The following is an 8,568-nucleotide window of genomic DNA, read 5'->3' as shown; positions in this document are numbered from 1 at the left end:
GCCTAAGTGACTGCCTGTCCACGGGGCCCTGTGGGTGGGCAGGTGCCAGGTGGTCCACACACATCCAGGTCCCCTGTGCCCCCCAGGAGGGTGTGGGCTGCCTGCCTTGCCACTGGGCTCTGGGACTGTGAGTCTTTGTAGGGCTTTCCTCCCTGGGTGAGGGTGTAGTCAGACCTTTAGTGTTTCCAGGTTTAAGAATGAGGGTCTGAGTGACTCAGAGGCCAGAGCTCCCAGGGGAGGGAGAAGGACCTAGGACTTGGTGTTGGAGGGAAGGCTGGAATGAGACAAGCCTGGGCCTGGTGCTGTGTCTGCTGGCATGGCCACGGAGTGGCCCTGCAGGGCTCTATCTCCAGAGGATGAGAGTATGGGCTCAGGGCTGCTGTCTCCTCCCCACCCCCCACCCTCCAACTTGCCTGGAATCACCACCCTAGCACAGCTTCCTGGGCTCAGCAGTAAGGGAAGGTGGGCAGAGCCAGATGCCTGGGTGGAGATGGAGGGGCCTGTTACCTATGGCTCTGAAATCTGTTCTGGCTGAGCCCTGGGCCTGCAGCGGTGGGGGACACTGAGCCAGCAGGGCTGTGTCCCCATAAAAAGACCCCTGCAGGCCAGGTCAGTGCCCATGGGGACCCTGGGGAGGGCCCACAGGCATTGGCCTCTTCCCCTTGTCTGAGGTGAGAGAGACACCTTCAGGGCTTGGAATGGAGACTCCATGCAGGGCCATGCCCTTCCAGGTGGACATCACACCTCAGTCACCACCAGGCTCTCCCCCTGTGTGGTGTCCTGGGGTCACAGTGACAGACCCCGACTGGGGAGTGTGGGCTTAAAACAACACAAATGCATCCTCTTACCGGCTGGAGGCCAGGAGCTGGCAATCAAGTTCTTCTGGGGCCACACCTGTTCCCAGGCTCTTGCCTCCTGCAGCTGCTGGTGGTGCTGGGACCCTTCCTGGTGGAGGAACCCCGGGGCCCTCACCCCGTCCTCCCCACCCCTCTCTGCTCGCCGCATCCTCACCTCTTCCTACAAGGAACCATCATTGGATTTAGAGCCTCCCCCCCTCCACTCTGACCCCATCTGAACTGGTTGCATCTGCACTTATTTCTAAAGCAGGGCAGCTTCCGAGGGACCGCACTGGTCCACACTGACTCCCTCACTGGTGAGACTACAGGCCACCAGGCTGTGTGCTCCTGAGAGGGGAGCATGCCCCTGAGGAGGCAGGGGCCTGGCCACAGGAAATCTTTAGGATTCCCACGGCCCAGCACCCAGGGCCCCCATCAAAACAACAGGCCAGTGAGGGCCTCTGCCCCTCTCAGGGAAGCAGCGTGCTCCCCACCTCACAGTGCCCTCCAGCCCGTGACGCTGGCCCCACAACAGGCTGCCGGCTCTGAGTGGTCCCAGCGCTGGACAGGGCTCTGTTGTACCAGCAATTCCATGCAGCCTGCACTGAGGAACATTCCTGAGATGTGAGTGACAGCTGGTGTCTGGGTACATTGAGCTCCTTGTGTCTGGAGGCCAGGGAGCAAGACGTGCCACCATCTTGGTGGGACAATGACACTGAGCACCAGGCAGAGGCAGGGCTGCTGTGTCACAATGGGGGGCAGGGAAGGTGAGGGCCCTTGCGTGTCCCTTGCTACCCCCCTCGTCAATGTGATGGCAGGTGGACACATGCAGCCACCCGGCCTGAGAAGTCCCTGTGACCAGAGCTCAGCCCCTCAGGGATGGGGGTCTGGGTCGTGCTACCAGGTAAGTCCCAGAGTCCCAGTTAGTAGCAAAGGGTGGGACCCAGGTGGACAGTGGAGGGGCCCTGTCGGCCTCAGTTGTACCCTGAGCCTCTGTTTCCCAGTTTCCTGGGCAGGGACTCCTCGGCGGTCCTGCAGCCGCCTCCTCAGCACACGAGGCAGAAGGCGGTGGACGCTGCCGGACACAGATGCAGGCCAGGTCCCCTTTCAGGGCAGGACTTGATGGGAGGCCTGGCAGTTCCTCTGGCTGCCTCACCCCAGCAGGTCCCTCTTGGCTGGTGCAGGGAGAGGCAGGGCTGGCACTGAGTCCCATGGGTGCCGTGGCCTGGGTCTCCCTGTGGGCTGGTCAAGGTGTCATCAGCCTGCATTGTGCTCCAGCCTTGCCCTCTGCCCATCTCTGCTCCGTCCACCTGCCTCCCAGGTGCCTCTCCCTGACTTGTACCCGCAGGGTACATGAAAGCCTGTCTCGGTGCAGCTTCCAGGGAGCACCGTGCAGAGGGCCGTGTGCAGGGCCTCAGCTGGTGGCAGTGAGGGTGGCCACAGGCCACGTGCCAGGCAAATGGGATGCTCCAGTCAGATGGAGGCGAGCTCCACGCTGCCTCACGGGGTCCAGTGGAATCAGGGGCTTTCCTGTGGCTCGAGGGGCCCAGCAGCAGCTCTGGGGCTCTGTCTCCCTGAGCCCGCCTGCCTGGGCCCAGAGCGCCGGAGCTTCTTCTAGCACCTGCACCCTCTTGGCAGCTCTCCTTGCTCAGGCCGCCGGCCTGGCTGTGCTTTGTGGCTGAGATCCATGCAGCCAGAGATGGCTGCTGCCCAGTGACAGCAGGTGGCAGATCCAGGGGAGGCAGTGCCAGGGCCCAGCAGCAGCTCCTCGCCGCCTGCTGACTGACCCCCGACCTGGGTGGGCCTGAGAGAGGAGCAGCTCTCTCTGCCCATGGCCCAGCCAGGGGACCCCGCCTGCCCTTCCTGTGCCCGGGGATGAAGGGGTGCAGAGAGGGTCCCAAGGAGGGTCCCTCCAGGTGAGGATGCCGCTGCTCAGACCCCGGCTTCTCCATCCCCTCACGGGCCCCCAGCCCCTGGTGGTCTCACCCAGGCCCCTGCCATCCTCGCAGATGCTGTGGCTACTGTTCCTGACCCTCCAGGCCTGGGGTGCTCCGTGCCCTCGTTCCCAGGTGAGTCCTGACTCCCTGTCCCCATCTTCTGCTCAGGCTGCCCAGGTCCCTCAGCGTCAACTCAGGTGGGCCTCCTTGGTTCGTCCTGGGAGAGACTGAGTGCGAGGGGCCCTGCTGGGTGTCTGATGGCGTCCCCTGTGCTTCCCAGGTCCTGGCTCCTTGACTTAGCAGGGTGGCCCCGTGGGGGCGCACAATGCCCCCCTGGGAGATGGCCTTGGCAGGTCAGCGTCCGAAGGTACAATAAGGAGCTGGAGCTGTGGCAGCACCTCTGTGGGGGCTCCCTCATGCACCACCAGTGGGTGCTGACCGCAGCCCACTGCACCCAGCGGTGAGCCACACAGCCGAGGCCCCCTGGCAGGGGTGGGGGTGGGAAACTCTCAGAGGGCTGATGGGAGGGGCGCTGTGGGCAGGGCCCCTGCTCTCGGGGGAGACACAGTTAGTGCAGCCCCAGCCCTGCTGCTGTGCCCAGACTGGCTCAGCCCTGGTGGCTCCTCTGAGAGGCTCCTGGTCCCTCTCCCCAGGGGGGACTGGGAGGCCTATGGCCTCAGGGTTCAAGTTGGGCAGCTGAGACTCTATGACCATGACACACTGACAAATGTGACTAAGATCGTCCGCCACCCCAAGTTCAACCAGAGCCTGTCTGCAGAGGGGGGCGCGGACGTGGCCCTGCTGAAACTGGAGGCCCCTGTGACGCATCGGCCTGGTCCCCCTCCCACCTGCCTCGCTGAGGGTCCCTGAGAGGAAGATGTGCTGGGTGAGCGGCTGGGGTTACAGCAGCCTCGGAGGTAAGGCTCAGGGACCCCGCTGGGGGTGTGGACACAGGGCAGCCCGCAGGGGGTGTGGCTGTGGCTTTGCTGACAACACTTGATTCTCGGCAATTTGGGGGAATCCTCCGCCTTTTTCTTGTGGCAACATGTGCATAACATTATACATGACATTGGTCAGTGCGCGGTTCAGTGGCGTTCAGCACATTCACCATGTTGTGCAGCCTCAGCACCACCATCTCCAGAACTTCTCCTCCTCACACACGAAGCCTGGTCTCCAGGACACGGTCACTGCCCCTCCCCAGGCTCTGCCAACCACGGAGCTCCTGTCCTCTTCTATGCATTTACCTGTTCTGGACGTTTCATGTAAATGTGAATCATGCAACCTGTGGCTTCCGCATGTTTGCTCTTTCATGTGGGATGACGTTGCCAAGGCCCAGCTGTGCTGTAACCTGTGTCAGAACCGCATTGCTTTTTGTGGCCGAGTCACCTCCCACTGGGTGGAGGGAGCATTTTGTCGTCCTTCCTGAACGACAGACCGTCTCCACCTTTTGGCTGTTGTGAGTCACGCTGCTGTGACCTGTGTGTTCAGGCACCGCCAGGGACCCTGTTCTCAAGTCGTTAAGACATTTTCGATGACAGTTTCTATTCAATATTATTTTGTATTAGCTTGAGGCGTACAGCATGGTGGTTAGACAATCATATACTTTACAAAGTGTCTCCCCCCAACCCCGGATATTTTTATACCTACCTGGCACCATCCACAGCCATGTCAATATTATTGACTATAATCCCTAATCTGTACTTCACATTCCCTGTGACTGTTTTGTAGCTACCAATTTGTATTTTTTAATCCATCCCTTTCCCCCTTTGGCAACCACCAGTCTGTTCCCTGATCTAGGAGCTTGTTCTCCTGTTCTATCATTTGGGGCATGCTTCTTTGTCTCCCCATTTTGGCCGCCTCTCTGTATTTGTTTCTCTGTGTTGGTAGATCTGCTATGTCCCCAGTCTTGGTAGGGTGGCTTTTGGAGTACATGTCCTGTGGAGCTCAGTGGAGCAGACTCCCTGATTCCCTAAGCTGGGTGCCCCAGGAATGTCCCTGGTGTGAGTTCGGGGAACCCTGCTGTTGTAGTTGAGTCCTGATTTTTGTTGGCCTGTGGTAGGCAGGGTTGACCCTCAAGCTGACTGACTGGGTATTGACCCTAATCACACTGTATGAGCTGCTGTGAGTAGGCTGACCCCATGAAGCAGAATTGGCCCCAGCAGGGTCTTGTGCCTGCAGAGACCTCCCTTTGAGTGTGCCGCTTGTGGAGCTCATTGATTGTTCTCTGCTGTGGGCTGGTTCTGGGGTCCCCAGGGAGGCACTGTGGTGCAGGTCAAGGTCAGACACTGCCTGTGACCTATCCTGGGCTGCCTGTTAGACGCTACGAAGTGCTCCATAGTTGGTGCCTCCCTCTGCCAGGCCTGGGTGCACGTGGCAGGGGCCAAGCTGCATACTGAGGCTGATTCCCAGCAATACCAAACCTGTGTCAGGACACAAAAGGCCCAAAGCACCCCAAAATCTGCCTCTGCCTGCCAGTTGCCATTAGGTTCAGCCACTGATAGAGCCTCCAGCTAAGCTAGGTGCCCCAGGAATGTCCCGTGTGTGGTGAGGAGAGCCCTGCTGTGGTAGTTGAGGTGCATGAGGTAGTTTCTCAATGAGTCCCTGGGTTATGGTGAGTGATGTTCATCAGGTTGATACAGATTCAAACTCAGAGCCAGCGCTGGGTGTGACACCACTCAACAAAAGTCTCAGGGCACAACAAGGCCAGCCCCCACCACCCAGCACCCACCACCCACCTGGGGTCTTCAAATCTTTGCAGTGGGGTAGGGTCTCTGGGTGTCATCAGGGTGAGGCCAGTAGAGTTCCTCAGGATCACACAGATTAGGATTTGGCAGAGAGGAGGGAGGGCTCTGCACAGTGGAGCTAGTCGGGTGTCTGGGGAAATGGCCCTCACTTCAGAGAAACACAACTCAGTCTCTCCCTGTGTGTCTCCAACAGCCTGGAGTCTGCGCAGACCTCCTCCAGAGCTTCTGAGAAAGACTGTGTGGGCCCAGGCTGGTTGCAACTGGCAGACTCCCCTGCAGGGCATGAGCTTGGTCGGCTGAGCCAACTGGCAGCCTGGAGGAGGTGGGGGCAGGTGCATTCCCCCAGGCTGATGCCCTACGGAGGGGATGTTCAACTCAGGAAAGACGGCATCTGTCGGCCTGTGGGAGAGGACTCAGCCCTGGATAATGGAGGCTGCCCCTCCAGCCCTCTCCCCAAAGCCATACAACCAATCTCTCCCTGTATGACTCCTGTCCACTCTGGGCTGCTGTCGGTCCACTGGAGCCCAGTCAGGTTAAGTACCTGCCATAGAGATGTTTGTGCACTGGCCCTTTAAAAGGGCATCTGGATGCCTTGCAGTCCCCTGTCTCACTCTGGCAAGTGCCGTCCCCACTGAGTTCACAGCCAGATGTTGTGTAGCTCCTCTTCCAGGCACTGGTGTTCCAGGCTGGGAGCTCAGGATGGGGTGGAGACCCCTCCCTTCTCAGAGGGGACCTTTGCAGCTGAGGTGTCCCTCCTAACTCTCAATGCAGCCCTTTCTGTGTCTCCACCCTCCCTGTCCGTCTCCATGTGGCTCTTCCATGTGTCCTTAATGCTGAGACCTCTTTTCAGCCAGTCTTCAGTTGGTTATTCAGGTTGAGTGTCTATAATTTAGTTGTGATTCCGATTTGGTCCTGGGAGGTGGTGAGTGTCACTTCCACCTACTCTGTCTCCATCTTGGATCCCTGTTTTCAGTTCTTTGAGGCACAGACTAGGAGGGGAAGTTCTGGGCCATGTGCTAATTCTACATTTGGTTATTAGAGGGGGGATTTCCCAGCCTACATGTGTGCAGAGCTGGGGTTTCATGATCAGATTCATGGACACTGAGGACACAGGTGTTTGCTCTGCCAGGAGGACAGGCCCTCCTGAGGCTCTGCCTGGGTCCTCCCCTCGCCCCGTGGGGGTGTGTGGACCTTGATTGTCCTCCTGAGGATGAGTCAGTCCTGGAGGGAGAGGCAGGGCCTGTCATGATCTCACAGTGCCCAGGTCCCTAAATAAGAATGAAGACCCACCCATCAGCGCAGGAGTGTTTCCTTCCTGCTGTGATGCATTTCTCTGGGGTGAGCCCTCATCCCTTCCTTTTCAAGGAGAACAATCCTGGGATAACTCTCTCCTCAGTGCCCATCCTCAGGCCTGTGGAGCCCAGACTGTGGCTGATGAAGTGCTGCGTCCTAGAACTGAATGGGGTTAGTGGATGCTGGGAGCTCAGTCCCTGGCCTGGTGTAGCTGCTCTAGACCTAAGAGTCAGGGCCCAGAAGGACTGGAAACAGTACCTTGTTGTTGGGAAGGAGCAGAAGCCTGGACCAGCCCTGGTTCTCAGCCAGCCCCTCCCCACAGCCCCGCTGCCCCGGCCTTACCAGATGCAGGAGGTGATGGTTCCCGTTGTGGGGAACAGGGTCTGTAACCAGCGCTACCAGAACTCTCCCACCAACACTGGCCAGATCATCAAGGATGACATGCTGTGCGCTGGGAGTGAGGGCCAGGACTCCTGCCAGGTGAGCCCCACCTGCCCCGTCCTCTGTGCTCTGTCCCCACCTGGCCCAGGGAATCGGGACTCAGAAGCTCCATGCTGTGGCCCGTGTGGAGATGTTCACTGAGTCCTGCCTCTTCCCACAGGGTGACTCCGGGAGCCCCCTGGTGTGTAGCCGGGAAGGCACCTGGGTCCAGGTAGGGATCGTGAGCTGGGGATACAGCTGTGGTCATCGCGACTTCCCTGGGGTGTATGCCCGGGTGATGAGCTTCATTTCTTGGATCCGGAAGTATGTCCCTCCGCCCCCTGGATCCTAGATGAGGCCAGGCAGGGTTCCCATGATGGGGAGACCCTCAATCTTCCTTGTTAACACCCCTGTTCTTTCCCAATTCCAGCCTCATCCTCCCACCTCCTCACTCTTCGTCTCACCCTCCACAGTGTCATGAGCGTCTTGCCCTCTGGGTCCCCTCCTGTCCTGACTTTGGGGTGGCAGACACAGGAGATGCTCCTCAGACTGGTGTCTCTGACAGTAGGGGGGCCAGGACAAGGGGCCTGGGCCCATGGCCTCCTGCTCACCCTCTGATTCCTATTAAACTTGGAAAAGCCAGCTCCAAGCTGCGGCTGAGATGGTGGCATGGACTCATCATGACGGTGACTGAGAGCGCAGTGGGGGCCTCCCTCAGAGTCCCCTGGTCCCAGGTCTCCGGGTTCGGGTGTGAGGAGGTTTCAGGGCTCAGTTCCATGTGATGGCATTTCTGGGAGCTCATGGGGGTTATGCTTGTCGGGTGTCCTTCCCTCCATCCCTCCACTTCCTCTTCCTTCTTCCTTCCCGACCTCCTTCCCCTGCTTCTTATTTTCCTTTTCTGCTCTTCTATGTTCTTCTCTCTCTCTTGTTTCATACTTGTTTCTTCTTAGTTCTCTTCCCTCTTCCCCTCCCTCCCTCCCTTAATTATCTTTGATCACATGTGCCCAGCATGGACAAGGTCTCAGGGGCACGGAGTCACTGAGTGGGTCCTGGGCTCCTGGATCCCACAGGGAGGTGAGGACAGACATAACCACAGCACTGCAGTGAGTGTGGGACCCGGTGTGGGGGTGAGTGCTGAACACAGAGCTGGGGTGACACAGGGCGTGTCCATCCAGCCTGGACCTGCCGGGAGGTTTTGACGGGGCTGAGCTGCCAGGCCCAGCTCATGAAGCACAAGCAACGGTGGGCATTAGGGGAAAGGGGGGCTCCAGGCAGAGGGACAGCGGTGGTGGGGACAGAGGTGGTGGGGACAGAGGTGGTGGGGACTGAGGAGGTGGG

General features: G+C 59.3%; 1 pseudogene; it reads left to right on the top strand.

Annotated features, from left to right (window-relative positions):
- The first annotated feature begins 1,715 nt into the window (after window positions 1-1,715).
- On the top strand, window positions 1,716-7,582 carry LOC139009505 (mastin-like; annotated as a pseudogene).
- The last annotated feature ends 986 nt before the right edge of the window (window positions 7,583-8,568 follow it).

The sequence above is a fragment of the Myotis yumanensis genome, unplaced genomic scaffold (genome assembly GCF_028538775.1).
Source record: "Myotis yumanensis isolate MYYU_CA2020_CCGP unplaced genomic scaffold, mMyoYum1.0.hap1 SCAF_4, whole genome shotgun sequence".
NCBI classification, from domain to species: Eukaryota; Metazoa; Chordata; class Mammalia; order Chiroptera; family Vespertilionidae; genus Myotis; species Myotis yumanensis.
Note: the sequence above shows the minus strand (reverse complement) of the source record. Positions and strands in the feature narration are given on the sequence as shown.